This window comes from Aotus nancymaae, unplaced genomic scaffold (genome assembly GCF_030222135.1).
Source record: "Aotus nancymaae isolate 86718 unplaced genomic scaffold, 86718_ANA_hifiasm-v0.15.2.pri h1tg000062l, whole genome shotgun sequence".
In the NCBI taxonomy this organism is placed as follows: domain Eukaryota; kingdom Metazoa; phylum Chordata; class Mammalia; order Primates; family Aotidae; genus Aotus; species Aotus nancymaae.
In genome coordinates, this window is record NW_026988476.1 from 41,273,410 (window position 1) to 41,289,240 (window position 15,831).

The 15,831-nt window shown below is 45.0% G+C and overlaps 1 protein-coding gene across 3 annotated transcripts in view; it reads left to right on the forward strand.

Annotated features, from left to right (window-relative positions):
- The window catches only part of MAPK6 (mitogen-activated protein kinase 6), an 85,331-nt gene that overhangs the window by 28,014 nt on the left and 41,486 nt on the right, over positions 1-15,831 (forward strand). The window contains exon 1 of one of the 3 annotated variants that reach the window (XM_064365686.1): positions 15,114-15,236. The exons of 1 other annotated variant lie outside the window; for it this stretch is intronic. The gene's annotated coding sequence lies outside the window, so the exon portion shown is untranslated. Of the gene's footprint in view, positions 1-15,113; positions 15,237-15,831 lie in introns of those variants that run through there. One more of the 3 variants, XM_012442356.2, reaches the window with a different exon arrangement.

Below are 15,831 nucleotides of genomic sequence, written 5' to 3' on the forward strand. Positions count from 1 at the left end.
TAGGGAGGGCCCTTGGGCTCAACATCTGTGAATGGGAGGGAAAGGAAATAAGATTGGGCGGAGGGTGAAGTCAATCTGAGATGCAGGCTGATAGCCTCAGTTAACCCCACACAGGGAACTCTCCAGTGGAAACGGCTCATCAGAGTTGTTCTGCACAGGACAAAATAGCCAGGCCTTTTATATTAGTCTGTTTTCACACTGCTATAAAAAAATACCTGAGGGCCGGGAATTGTGGCTCATGCCTGTAATCCTAGCACTTTGGGAGGCTGAGGCGTGAAGATCATGAGGTCAGGAGTTCGAGACCAGTCTGACCAACATGGTGAAACCCCACCTCTACTAAAAATACAAAAATTAGGCTTGGTGGCATGTGCCTGTAATCCCAGCTACTCAGGAGGCTGAGACAGGTGAGTTGCTTGAACCCCAGAGGCAGAGGTTGTAGTGAGCTGAGATCACACCATTGCACTCCAGCCTGGGCAATGGAGTGAGACTCCATCTCAGAAAAAAAAAAAAAGAAAGAAAGAAATACCTGAGACTGGGTAATTTATTAAAAAAAAAAAAAAGAGGTTTAATTGACTCATAGTTCCACATGGCAGGGGAGGCCTCAGGAGACTTACAATCATGGCGGAAGAGAAGCCGGCACATCTTAGATGGCAGCAGGTGAGACAAAGAGAGTGGGTGAAGGAGGAACTATCAAACATTTGTAAAACCATCAGATCTCGTGAGAACTCATTCACTGCCATGAGAACAGCACGGGGGAAACCCACCCCCATGATCCAGTCACCTCCCACCAGGTCCCTCCCTCGACACATGGGGATTATGGGGATTACAGTTTGAGACGAGATTTGGATGGGGACCATATGACCTTTCTATTTCTGCCTTGATCAGTCATCACATTTGGGCAACCCAGAAAAGGCACATCTTCTTGGGCAAGGTAGCTCTCTGCACATGAGGCAAACCCAGAAAGAAATGGTAGCTGACAGCTGTGTGCGGAGCACAGTCCCCACAGCAGGGCAGCAAGTCTTTCCTTGAAGGGAGATCTGGTCAAAGCATCTCAACATCCACCATAGGTGTCATGTCAGCAATTTACTCTCGGATCGTTCAAGTAAAAACTCATTATGCTATGTGAGCAACTTTTCTGTCAGTTTGAAATACTTTAAAAATAAAATGCTTTTAAAACAAATAAACAGACTTACACAAATTAAATGTGACTTAAAAACTTTCTGAAAAAGAGCCTCCTGTTGGTGACACAAAGAAAGAAACACGATGTTGAAAAGATGAAAATTCATTTGAATGAGTAAAATGTGGATGGGCAGAAGAATTATTCGTGAAAGATAAGAGTGAAACAGTAAATTGAAGCTTCATCTTTGCTGATGCAATGTAATTTACAAGCCTTCAGAATAGGGCAAGAATGCAAAATGCTATTGCCTCATACTTACACTGGTCTCTAATTTCACCTCGCCTCTTCTGAGTAGGCGAAGTCTCTTCTAGATTACCTTTAGTAGTTCCTCTTCCCTATTTGTTCCTTCCTCCCCAAGACCATCATGAAAATTGGTCTGTGGAGATGTAGTCTTTCCTAAGCTTCTCATACTGGGATGAAGATTATTTTTAGGATTAATCTGAGTCACAGAGGGAGGAGGGAAAGAACCATTTTAATCCTTTCCTTTTCACTCCTTCATAACCTGCTGTGCAGCTAAATCATTTTACAAATACGTCTTTCCCCCTTTTCCCCAAGAATGCTTTGCCTTTTATTTTTCCTTTGGAAACAGTATCCATAAGCTTTCATCAGAAGCTTCTAAAAGTGGAAGGAATTTTTCTTTGCTAGAATGGACCACAGGCTAAATTAAAGGAGATTGCTATAAGCTGCTTTCATGTAAGTAAATCCATTTATTATTATAGCAGTTGTTGGGATCCGAAGGGTTATATAGTTGTCCCTGTTTCCCTTTCTCACTGGCCCCCTCAGCTATACCGCATCTTAGTCTGTTTTGTGCTTTTTATAACAGAATACCTGAAATTAATAATTTATAAAAGAAAAAAAATTATTTGGCTCACAGTTGTGGAGGCTGGGAAGTCTGAGGGGACAGCATCTAATAAGGGCCTTCTTGCTGCATCATCTTGTGGCAGAAGGTGGAAGGGCAAGAGAGATCTCAAGAGGGCAAGACGTTCAACTCGAAGCTTCCAGCTTTACTATAATCAGCATTAATTAATTCATGAGAGTGGAGCCCCCATGTCCTAATCACCTCCCATTAGGCCCCACCTCCCAACACTGCTGCATTGGGGATTCAGTTTCCAACATACGCTTTTTGGGGAACATGTTCAAACCATAGCAGCCTCACTCTGGATTTTCCCTTCTGTCCCTCCGAGGCTGAGCATGGAAGGCACTCCTGCTTTCTGTGGAGAGATGCAGGCGGAGACTGTGTTTGACCTTCTTCCTTTGCAGCAACACGCTTGAGCATGCCTCATGTTTCACTGTTGGACCACATTTCTTTCCTTTTTTTTTGTTTTTGAGATGGAGTCTCTCTCTGTCTCCCAGGTTGGAGTGCAGTGGTGCGATCTCAGCTCACTGCAACCTCCGCCTCCCGGGTTCAAGCGATTCTCCTGCCTCAGCCTCCTTAGTAGCTGTGATTACAGGCGCGTGCTACCAGGCCCTGCTAATTTTTGTATTTTTAGTGGAGACAGGGTTTCACCCTGTTGGTCAGGCTGGTCTTGAACTCCTGATCTCGTGATCCGCCCGCCTCAACCTCTCAAATGGATGACATTTCTTTGATGGATTAATAAGCATATGAATGCTATACTTTAAAAAAGATCTCTACTAATTTACACATTAAACAGTGAGAAAAAAAGAAAAGAACAAACAAAACTCCCCAACTAAGTTAAACAAAAGGCGAGGAGAAAGTTCTATCTAGGATAAAATAGGCACTCGAAGACTATCTGTTGAATGAATTGAATGAATGAAGAGAGATCTGGCATAACTTAGATAAACAATAGTTTAAACAGGCAAGGTTCTGGCTGGAGTTACTAACAGCACCCTTTATTTAGACAGTAGGTTAGCATTTTCAGAGTGCTTCCACACGCTTTAGCTCATGTACTCCTTGGATAGACCCTGCTCTGCAAGGGAGGGCAGGCAGGTGCTATTTATACCATTTTAAAGTTGAGATTAAATGACTTGCCTGGAATCAAACAACTAAGTGGCAGAACTGGGCCAACACCTAGTTCTGCTGACTACCGCTGGTGCCCAGACACCAGAGAGACTCTTCTGGTTTCAGAGTGGAGCCCCCAAGGGTTACTGCTGGGAGACTTGTCTTACTTAAAACAGTCATAATCTATGGGGAAGCAGGCTCATGTAGGAAACATCACGTGGCCGAAATGGCCTTAAGCTCTCCAGAGTAGTAAACACCAAGTAGATGGCTCTATATTGAAAAGATAAACTTCACATAGCTTATGTGAATGGACAAAAATATGGCAAATGAGTTTCATTCCGTACTGAATTAGAATAATGCATTTAGGACTGTTAAAGTCACTTAAAAGAAGATGAGTTTGGAGCTATGTTTTATTCTAAGAAAGAGATCTATGAGCTTTTGTTGACTGTTTGTTAAAGTCATATAACAATAAGCTAGGCCTCTTTGCTAAGAACAAAGAGGGTGGAAAACAGAACTGAAAGCATTCTTACGTTTGATAAAATGATAATGAAGTTATACCTGAAATCATGCATTTAGTTCTCTGTGGAAACCATAAAAAAGAGTCTAGTATTTAATAGATGTACCAGGTCACAGAAAGAAGTAACTAAAATGACCAAATAGATTTCCTAAGAAGAAAGTGGCTTTAAAAGTAGAATTAAATAAGGGGAAATTTGAAGGAAACCCCTATTCACCTTTCGTTTTCAACAAACATTTTTTTGAGAAACAACTACATTCAGACACTGCTCAACACTAGAGTTCACGATGACTAAAACACAGAAGTTCACAATCATTGTGTGAGAATACCAGCCGGGATGAATCATGAGTCCAGGTCAGCACAGCTATTCTTACATGCTTAATGGGTTGGCAGCTGGTTTAGGGTGCAGTCTCTTGAACTTGGTTGGTACATGTTGGCTGCCAGGGGCCAATCAACCCTGGTAAACCTGCAGTCAGGTTCTTCAAGCAGCAAAAGGACTGCTGGTATGAAGGACTGGACCCTTCATACCAGTCAGAGCATAAAGTGAAGTTATGACTTATTAATAGCATCGTTAACATTTACTTGTTTACCTGGGTCTAATAGATACCATCCTTCGCTGTGGTCTCAGCACTTCTGAGCCAGGAAGGTACAGACAGTCCCTGCTTGTGACTGAGCTATGATCCCAAAAGTTGATTTCTAACTTGGTTGTTTGAAACTGAAAATGCATTTTCCGCAGAGGATCAATGTTATAAATACTGGTTCTGTTCTCAGGCCAGCTCTTAGAAGGCCATTTAGCCCATATGCAGCTTGACTGTAAGACTATAGAACTGTGACTTACAACATTGTTTCTACGGGAAAATGTGCCCCAGCAGGAACAAGGTCTTCCTTCCTCCCCCACTTCCTACCTCCCTGTGTAATGAAGCCTGTGTGTTTACTACAGGAAGTGCTGCTCCCGAGTGTGGGCAGCTGGGTTTTGAGGCAGCCTTGGACACTTATCCCCAAGGGCAGAGATATTCTCACTTTTCCGGCCCCAGCTGTGGCAGGGAGGGGATTGGGAGCAGGTGGGGAGTCTGTCCCTGACCCACCTTCTTCAGGGCTGTCCAGAAGATAGCTCCTGGGCGAGTGGATGGTTCTAGCAAGACTGGCTACATAATTTCTGGGCCCTTTGTTCAAAAGGCAGAAAAATAAAAATGCTGCTAAGGTAGTGAAGTATAAAACATTTTTCCTTTCTTGTGCTGTCTCTCTCTTGACTGGTTACGGTGTTTTAAGTTTGTGATCTAATGTTATTCTACATAAGAAAAAAAATTTAAATGATAGCATGAATGTTATAATTCATTTTTACACTGTGCAAGCCCAGTTTTAAATACAAATATAAGATAATTTAACTCCTGAAGAGGGAGGATTGCTTGAGCCCAGGAGGCCAAGGCTGTAGTGAGCTGTGTTTGCGCCAGTGTATTCCAGCCTGGGCAGCAGAGCTAGAGCTCTGTCTCAAAAAAGAAAAAAAGAACATTTAACTCCTTTGAGAACTCACCAAAATGACATAATTTCTATTTTTTAGCTCTCACCTTTTACATACATATATAGTTTGTTATTACCAGAATAGTAGAAAAACTACACAAAACTACCTCAATTGTTATTTCACTTGTTTTTTTGAGACTGAGTCTCACTCTGTCACCCAGGCTGGAGTGCAATGGCGTGATCTTGGCTCACTGCAACCTCCACCTCCTGGGGTCAAGTGATTCTCCTGCCTGAGCCTGCCGATTACAGTCGCCTGTCACACACCCAGCTAATTATTGTATTTTTATTACAGACAGGGTTTCACCATGTTGGGCAAGCTAGTCTTGAACTGCCGACTCAGGTGATCCACCTGCCTTGGCCTTCCAAAGTGCTGGGATTACAGGCATGAGCCACCATGCCCAGCCCTTATTTTACTTCTTGATGCACACACATTGTACTAACACTCCACCTTTGACTTACTGAGGAGTAAGAAAGTAGTATAAGGCAAAGGAAATGTCCTGAGCACAGGCAGTCAGCTAACACAGGGAAGTGACACAAGTAAGAAAAGATATGATAGGGTACCTTGGTCTTTTGTGTCTTAGAATGCCATTGCCTGGCTGGGTGCGGTGGTTCACGCTTCTAATCCCAGCACTTTGGGAGGCTGAGGTGGGTGGATCACTTGAGGTTGGGAGTTTGAGACCAGACTGACCAATATGGAGAAACCCCATCTCTACTGAAAATACAAAATTAGCCGGGCATGGTGGCGCATGCCTGTAATCCCAGCTACTCGTGAGGCTGAGGCAGGAGAATTCCTTGAACCCGGGAGGTGGAGTTTGCAGTGAGCCAAGATCGCGCCATTGCACTCCAGCCTGGGCGATGAGCGAAACTCTAGCTCAAAAAAAAAAAAAAAAAAAGAATGCCATTGCCTTCTTTCTGTTTAAAGTTCTGGTTCTAGTGGAAAACATGGCTTCTTAGAACTATCAGGACCTCCACTTACTCAGCTGTAGCCTAAACACGCTTACCTTGTATCAATAATACCTACTTGCTTTATCTTCTGAATTCTCACGCATGATGGGCCCAACAGAATCCTGTGCACATGAGTCCTGGAAAATGCTTGCTATATGTGAATGGGGTGGCAAGAAATAGTGAACATACTTATTGCATCTGTTTTCTTTGCTCACCTGCGTGCTCCACCACCACATCTGACTTCACTACACAACATGAGTTTAAAGGTAAAGTCATCAGGAATGTCAAAACGGTAATAGCAGAGCATTAAACCAAGCGTGGGGTCCTTTTGTATTCAGGGTCCTGTGTAATGCCCTGGGTGTGGGAGGGAAGGGAGAGAAGCACGGCAATCTGGGATGGGCATTCATAGGTTTAGAGTGAGGCCAGGATGGGCAAATGAATCTTAGGCCTCTTGAGCCCCTGGTCATTTTTCTTCCAGGACACCACACCTAGGGGTCTGCTAGAGGCAATGATGAGTGCAGACAAAGATACCAGAGGGGGTTATCAGTTTCTGAGGTTGATGATATCTTCTGGTAGTAATCATCAAGTGGCAAATGGAGGGTGAGAGGTGGGATTCTGGAAGGCAGACCTACTAAGCCTACCATACTATATACTAATCGATAAATGGAGCACTCAGAATGACCAGTGAAAACAAATGTTGGGTACAGGTTTAGTTAGAGGTAGTGATTACCTTCTTCCCCAAAGGACAGGATAGCTTGACTACTCAAGTGCAAAGGGAAGGGGCATGACCTTTTGTGGTGAAAGCTGCTTTGTCGCCACTGTTCAAGATATTTATCACTCCCTGCGCATGGGCTGAGGAACATATGTCTATTCTTTCCTTTTATTTCCTGGTTATGTGGCAGAGGCCCAGGTTGTTCTCAAAAACCGAGACTAGTTATAGAAGGCTTTGTGGTCCCGAGAGGTTCAAGCTGGACACTGTCTCCGGACATCAGGAGTCTCTGTGCTCCTCAAGCTATTGGGCCTCTCAAGATAGAAGGAAGGATAGAGTACAAATAAGAAAACCTTTGGACTAAATTTCCCTAAAGCAGAAATTGTTATTCTCTCTATGCTTCTCTTAAAATGTGTGTGTTGGAAGAGGCTGTAACTTTGCATTACTAGTTTAATTCTACCATTTCTACAAATTTGTCCTGCTGACAGAAAATACTGACTCCCAAAGCAGATAAATTAGAGATCTTTGGATCGTTTATTTGGTTTTATAAAATTATCCCAACAAGTATTTCCCAGTGCATTTAAATGTTTATATAACCATTATTCAAAGAGTAAATATATAGTTTTTGTCTCAGAAATTGATTTTATTACAAGGAAAGCTAGGTTTTGTCTAAAATATTTAAGTAATTTTTTACAGCTTTTCTATGAAATCCCATTTGTCATAGTCTGAGAAAATGATGTCACATTTGTAAAGTGTTTACCTGAAACAGGCTACTTGGTAGGAACTTGATAAATGATTGCTATTACCATGCTCCTGCTGAAGGATAGCTTTTTTTTCCTTTTTTGAGACAGAGTTTCTCTTTTGTTGCCCAGGCTGGAGTGCAATGGCAGGATCTCAGCTCACTGCAACCTCTGCCTTCCAGGTTTAAGTGATTCTCCTGCCTCAGTCTCCTGAGTAGCTGAAATTAGAGGCATGTGCCACCACACCCGGCTAATTTTTGTATTTTTAATAGAGACGGGGTTTCACCATGTTGGTCAGGCTGATCTTGAACTCCTGACCTCAGGTAATCCACACGTCTCAGCCACCCAAAATGCTGGGATTACTGTGTGAGCCACCGCACCCATCTCCTGGGTTGAAGTGATTCTCCTGCCTCAGCCTCTGGAGTAGCTGGGACTACAGGCACATGTCACCATGCCCGGCTAATTTTTGTATTTTTAGTAGAGATGGCATTTCCCCATGTTGGCCAGGCTGGTCTCGCACTCCTTACCTCAAGTGATCCACCCACCTTGGCCTCCCAAAATGCTGGGAGCATGAGCCACGGTGCCTGGCACAGAGGATAAACTCTGTTGCCCCATCCAGTTAAATACGGGATCCTAGTTTTGTTTGCAGGTAGTCTCCCATTTCCAAAAAGCATTCGTGTGATCTGCCTCTCATCAAACTTTGTGTACAATTTTGATGAGTTTTGACTGAAAATATTCTCTTCATAATCTTTTTTTGTTTTGTTTTGAGCTTGAGTCTTACTCTTGTCGACAGGCTGGAGTACAGTGGCGCAATCTCGGCTCACTGCAACCTCCGCCTCCTGGGTGCAAGCAATTCTCCTGCCTCAGCCTCCTAAGCAGCTGGGCTACAGGCTAATTTTTTTGTATTTTAGCAGAGACGCGTTTCACCACGTTGGCCAGGATAGTCTTGATCTCCTGACCTTGTGATCCACCCGCCTCAGCCTCCCAAAGTACTGGGATTACAGGTGTAAGCCACCGTGCCCAACCCATAATCTTTAACTATAGCCAGTCCTCATTATTCACAGATTCTGTTTGCAGATTTGCCTATTGCTAAAACTTATTTATTTATTTTTTAATGGTTTGGTTCCAATGCAGCTAAAACTTATTTATAACCCTGAAATAAAGAGTCAGAGCACCTTTGCAGTCACTTTTGAACATGCACAGTAACAAAATATTTGAGTCACCCTATGTGAACATTGCCAGCTAAGGTCGAACAAGACGAAGATTCTGCCTTCTTGTTTCAACTCTCATACTGTAAATAAGTGTCCTTTCCATGGTCTATTTGGTGCGATGATTTTTTTGTTTGTTTTTAGAGACAGGATCTCTCTATGTTGCCCAGGCTGGACTCAAAACTGCTGGGCTCCACTGACCCTCCTGTCTCAGCCTCCTGAGTAGCTGGAACTATAGGCACATGCCATTGTGTCCAGCTATCACATATTTTGCTTTTTGTTGGTGATTTAGCAGTTTAAAGTGGCCCCCAAATGTACTGCTGAAGTGCTGTATAGAGTTCCCATGCACAGAAGGCTGTGAAGTGCCCTACAGAGAAAATACGTGTTAGATTAGTTTTATTCTCATTATTCTCATGCCTGAATAAAGCTTATCTTTTTTGGGGGCGGGGGGCAACAGAAAAAAAAACAGTGCGTTTGGCAGTGAGTTCAGTGTTAATTAATCAACAATAAGTATTTTAAAAAGGTGTCTTTAAACAGTAATACACATGAAACAAGATTATATATTCACTGGCTGATGAGAATGTTGTGCCAGAGGTTTGCAGGAACCTAACCTTGTATTTCCCCTAGGAGCAAGGGTTCAGTTTTCACTAATTTACTGTTCATGTTGACTTTACAGAACGTAAGTACCACAAATAATGACATGAGAATCCACTGTGAGGATGAACTGTACTTGGCAATGAATTTCTTCAGTGGAAGGCTGTTTTGTTTATTTACCAATCAAATTATAGTGTGTTCTTCTGTAAACCATGTCTAAGAGAGCAGTCATTTTCAATTAAGAGTATAAACAGACACAGAGAAGCTTCAAGTTGGAGATCGTGGAAGTTATCAGCTGGCTATAGGCCCCTCGTCTCTTCTGCAGTTCCTTTTAGAGCCTCCTTGACAGGTGGCCATTGTTTTCTGATTGAATGCTTCCAGTGATGCAGCACTCACTTCAGCAGGGAAGTCCTGTCCACTGTGGCTCAGGTCCAATATCCAAAACAGTCCTTTCTTATGCTAAGCCAAAATCGTCCTTTTGGTAATAGCCCTCTCAGTGGTTTTAGATCTGAACTCCAGAGCAACCATTCCCTCCTCTGCACACAGCAACCCTTCAGCAAATCCCTGCTGCAGGTTAATCAGACCCAATTCTCACATCTTTTCTTCAGAGAACGTGGTTTCCACACCCTGCCTGAATGTCTCCTAATGAATTACTCTAATTTGCTATGTGTGGTAGCTTTTGTAAATGTGGAGTCTATATTTGAACACATAAGTTCAGAAATCTTGAGCTGAATAGCCTAAGTGTGGCACCCCCTGGGACTTGGACACTGTTTCCTATTAACACATTTTGTTCTATTTTGTTACTTTGGCATCTGCTCACACTGCATGAATATCCTTTATTGTCACATTACCAGGTTAAGCCAAGTCTCCCACATCCTGGCCCTTTTTAAATGATTTTTCTGAAGAAAGATATTGTACTTTATTACAGTCAAATGTCATCTTTTAAACAGATTCTTTGCAACCTATGTATATGATTTTGAGTAATTATACTGTCATCTATCATACTCTTTTATATCTCCCTTAAATTTCATAAGTATCTTACAACACTGATAAAAATATTACTCAAGACTGAATAAAGAGGGGAAAGGGGGGAAAATCTGTATTTTTTTCTAGAGAACTCTCAAGATTCTTTGTCATGACATGAATTATACTCTTTGAATAAACCTTTCTCCACTATAATCTAAACCCACATCACTCTATGTTATCCACAAAAGTGTCTTGCCTTCCTGAAATGATCAACCTCTTGGTTAAGTAATGTAACAATCCTATCAAGAAAGGAAGTGGTATTTCTTAGTAATGAATTACTTGAAGAGAAGTCATGATGACCTGTTATATTTTCCCTAACATACTGTCTTTAATGATTTATATCAGACATTTTCCAGATATTGCCATCAAACATAGTCTGTATTGCTAAACGCTATTTTCCCTCCATTTTGAAAATCAAGGTATTTGGCAGTTTATCTTCATAGGGTAACCTAACTGGAAGAAGATAAAACAAGAAGCCTAAAGAGGGAACTTAAAGAGGAAATGTGGGAGCAACTGGGTGACTTAAGACACATCTGTGACTCGCCTACACTTTCACCAAGTCCACTTTACCCAAGAATCTTTCTTGTATTATCATCTCCGTTGCCCGGTAAAGATACAATAACCATCTAAATACATTCTGTCTCTCTCCTGAGATACAGTTTGGTTTGGCTTCTCCGTCACTTGCAACAGAAACAACTTTTACTTACACAGGAAAGGGAGGCTCCTTAGAGGACATTGGAGTATTGTAACCAGAACATGGTACATTGGATACAGGGTAGAAAAAACAATGGATTCTTCTGCCTGCTCCAGGTCTCCAATCTTTGGCTCAAACAATCTACACTTCTTATTAATGCCAGTGTTATATTCTAAAATACTAGCTGTATCCTAGTTGTATCCTCTAAATTCCTCTCCTACTCTCTTTAGCATAAAATCCAAAAGTTTTGGCCTTATAATCAAGGCCTTCTCTTTCTTTCTTTCTTTCTTTTTTTTTTTTTTTTTTGAGACCAAGTTTGGCTCTGTTGCCAGGCTGGAATGTGCCATGGCACAATCTCAGCTCACTGCAACTTCCAACTCCCTGGTTCAAGCAATTCTCCTGCCTCAGCCTCCCAAGTAGCTGCGACTATAGGCGTGTGTCACCATGCCCAGCTAATTTTTGTATTTTTAGTAGAGATGGAATTTCACCATGTTGGCCAGAATGGTCTTGATCTCTTAACCTCATGATCTGCCTGCCTCAGCCTCTCAAAGTGCTGGAATTACAGGCGTGAGCCACCATGCCTGGCCAATCAAGGCCTTCTCAATCTGGTGCTAATTTGTCTTCATTCTCCCAGGCCTGTCAGACTTCTCCCATTTTCCAAAGTATGCCCTGCATACTCATGTCTTTGTACATTTCTGTTCTTTCATCCGGGATTTTTTTTATAGATACTACCGGATAGAATCAAGCCCAGTTCAAATACTCTATCTTCCTGATGTCCCTGGTTCTTATCAATTGTTTCTTCCATTATAGTCCAACAAGAGCAAGTAATTTGCATCTCTGCTCAGGAAGCACTCAACTGTCTCATGTTGTACTTATTTCTCTCCTGCATTCCTCCACTATGGCAGTGGCTTTCAAACTTTTAGCAATAGCGTAGCTCATAGCAACAATGTATTTATTATAGAAATACATTTTACATTATGACCCAATAGACACATTTATATAAACTATATATTTTATCAATTTTAAGAAGTACTTCCTCTTTTTCATGCCTGAAATCAGGATTTAGGCTAGGTGCAGTGGCTCATCCCTGTAATCCCAGCACTTTGGGAGGCCTGAGGCAGGAGGATCACTTGCGTTTAGGAGTTGGAGACCAGCCTGGGCAACTTAGTGAGACCTCATCTCTACAAAAAAAAAAAAAAAAAAAAAATAGCCAGGTGTAGTGGTGCATGCCTGTAGTCGCAAATACTCAGGAGCCTGAGGCAGGAGGATTGCTTGAGCCTGCGTGATTGAGGCTACAGTGAGCCACGGAGTGCACCACTGCACTCCAGCCTGGGCAACAAAGTGAGAGTCTCTCTCTCAAAAAAAAAAAGAAAGAAAGAAAAAAATCATGATGTAGCAATGAGATACCATATTTTGATAGAATTTTCACTTTCTTGTTTTTCTTTTTCTTTCTTTTTTTTTTTTTGAGACAGAATCTTGCTTTGTCACCCAGACTGGAGTGTAGTGGTGTGATCTTAGCTCACTGCAGCCTCCATCTCGTGGGTTCAAGTGAGTCTCCTGCTTCAAACTCCCGAGCAGCTGTGATTACAGGCACCCGCCAATACGCCTGGCTAATTTTTTTTGTATTTTTTAGTAGAGACGGGATTTTACCCTGTTGGCCAGGCTAGTCTCAAACTCCAGACCTCAGGTGGTCCGCCCGCCTCGGCCTCCCAACATGCTGGGTAAGCGGATTGAGACCCAATTATCTCAGTAAGTTACTGACAGAATTTGCCTTCATCAGAGTAAATAGTCCCCTCCTCTACTGGTTTAACAACTATTTATCCCTTTAGGCTGGTTTCAAAACTCTCCTGGTCCTCTGTCCACCCATCCTAAACTATTGTATCACAAATTTGTCCCAGTCCCAGTCAGGACCCCTCACTGAAAAAAATCAGTCTTAAATCAGATGCCCCAAATCTGATAATCATTCCATCCTTGATCTCCCCTTTTGAAATGCTACAAAGATTCTGTCAATTCAGTGGTCTCCCTGACTGTTGTAAACCATCAACTTGGCTTTGCATGATCCACAGGTTATTTACTGGAAGTCAGCAGTGACACTTACACTTTCCTTGAGGGAAGGCACAGTGCTTGGTATTTATTCTCCCACCTTCTCTGGGTGATCAAACATTGATGGAAGAGGAAGGTAAACGAGTTCTCAAACAGTGGGAGGAAAAACGTCCTGAGAATCAAAGGAGACCCTAGAGCAGGGGCAGTGGGGCTGAAGGTAAGAGCTCTCCTCGCAGAAGTTGGAAATTCTGCGGTTGGAACAAGTCTCCCCTTTCTCTTGGTTTTATCCACTCGTCACCGCTTCTTCTCTTCACACCTGGTACTCAGCTGATGTTGTTTTTTTTTTTTTTTTTTTTTTTTTTTTTTTTTTTTTTTTTGAGACGGAGTTTCGCTCTTGTTACCCAGGCTGGAGTGCAATGGCGCGATCTCGGCTCACCGCAACCTCCGCCTCCTGGGTTCAGGCAATTCTCCTGCCTCAGCCTCCTGAGTAGCTGGGATTACAGGCACGTGCCACCATGCCCAGCTAATTTTTTGTATTTTTAGTAGAGACGGGGTTTCACCATGTTGACCGGGATGGTCTCGATCTCATGACCTCGTGATCCACCCGCCTCGGCCTCCCAAAGTGATGTTGTTTTAAATATTAAAAAATATAAAGCATTCAAGCTCACCCCAAGCACTTCGTTACTCTGTACTTTTTTTTTTTTTTTTTTTTTCCTGAGATGGAGCCTCGCTCTGTCGCCAGGCTGGAGCGCAGTGGAGCAAGGTCTGGGCTCACTGCAGTCTCTGCCCCCCGCCCCCCCAGGGGTTCAAGCGATTCTCTCGCCTCAGCCTCCCGAGTAGCTGGGATTACAGGCGCCCGGCAACACGCCCGGCTAATTTTTGTATTTTTAGTAGAAACGGGGTTTCACCATGTTGGCCGGATTGGTCCCGAACTGTTTGGTTTTTTTATTTTTTTGGTCCCAAACTCTTGACCTCAGGTGATCCACCCGCCTCGGCCTCCCAAAGTGTTAGGATTAGCGGCGTGAGCCACCGCACCCGGCCCTCTGTGATCTTTTTGAAGTGGTCTTTGCCTCACTCTTGAAGATGCCCATAATAATGGCTAAGGGGCTGTTGTATGTCTGGTTCTCATCGAGATGGTGATGAAGTCATTCAAAAAATATGCTGACCTGCGTCTCTAATTTCATAAATACTTAAATTTCACATAAACACTGGAAAGGGTCCTTGCACTCAATACTCCATAAGTAATGTAAGTTTGCTTTTAGGCAAGAAATGGGACCAAGAAGGTACTCATCCACTTTTCTACGTTTCACAGTGCATCCCTTCCCAAATTCAAATTGGCCTATCCCAGTTCCTGCAACAAGCTAGGTATTCTGGACTCCCAGTCTTTGCTCACACTGTTCCTTTGGCAGAAACACCCTCCCCCTCACCTCCTGGATATACTGGCTCCTGCAGGATGCAGCCGAAAGGCCACCCGTGGTGACCTCTCCTAAAAGCCTTCCTCTGTACTCTCTGGCAGAATGAATGACCTTAGTATGTGGCCTCTAACGCGTCTGCCTTGTGCTCGAACTGTCGCCTTCCAGCCAATCATCTTGAGGTCCAGCCATCCTGGAGACTGAGGCCTATTCCTCTCGGATTGCCCAGTGCCTTGCACGTAGTAGGTGCTTAGTAAACGCTCGCACCGAGTTTGGTCACTTTGTTCTTTTAACGATGGGACAGGTAGTAGAGCTGAGATGGCCCGCTGTCCTCCTCCCTGCCCACCCGCAGGCAAAGTCCCCGGGAGACGCAGGACAAGCCGCGTGCCTCTCCCACCGCCCCCGCGGCGCGCGCAGCCCAGTCACGGGCGTTGGAAATTCCGGCGCGTGCGGGCGCGCTGGGCAGGGCGGGGGCGGGGGAACCCGTGGAGTGAGCCTGTGACGCGAGGGGGCGTGGCTCGGTGAGGTCCCGCCCCCTCTCCCTCGCCCTCTCTCGCGGGTCGGGGTTACATGGCGGCGACTGCGGCAAAGCGAGAGCCTCGGAGACGCCGCTGCCGCCAGCACAGCCGGAGACCTGAGCCGACACTGGGGGCTGTCCGCGGGCTCCGCACTCTCTCGATGAATCGGAGAAGTCCCGTGAGTGTGTGTGTGTACGTGTGCGGGGCGCGCCGGCTGGGCGGCTCGGGAGGGCGCCGCGGCGGGCCCGGCGGCGGTGGAGCCGGCTCCCTCCTCCATTGTGTGTGACCCTCCGGCGGCTGCCGCTCAACAAAGGCGCTTTTGTTCGGTCTCCTGCCCGCCCCCTGCTCGGCCGCCGGCCCGCCCGCTCGGGCCTGGCCGGCGCGTCCCCGCGCGGGCCGGCAGACGGCGGGCCCGGGTCCCCGCGTGGGGCCGGCGAGGTGGCCGGCGTGCCCCTCCCACCCGGCACGCCCCTCGCCCGTCGCCTGGCCCGGCATTGCCGCGCCGCGCCCGCTGCCGGGCCACGCATGCCGGCTGCCGCCCCGCCGCCCGCTCCCGGCTCCGCGGGTTCGAAACCCAGCCTGACTGGAGGGCGGGCGAGCGAGGGGCGGCGGCCCGGAGAGCATGAGGTGGCGCGGAGACTCGCCTTCCTGGCACGCTGCCTTTCGAAATGCTCCCACGTCTCCTCCCCCATCCCACCCGGTGACTCGGCCTCAGCTGACTCCGGCTGGGCAAAGTCTCCAGTGGCGTAGCGCGCAGCGCTCACCCGGCTTGT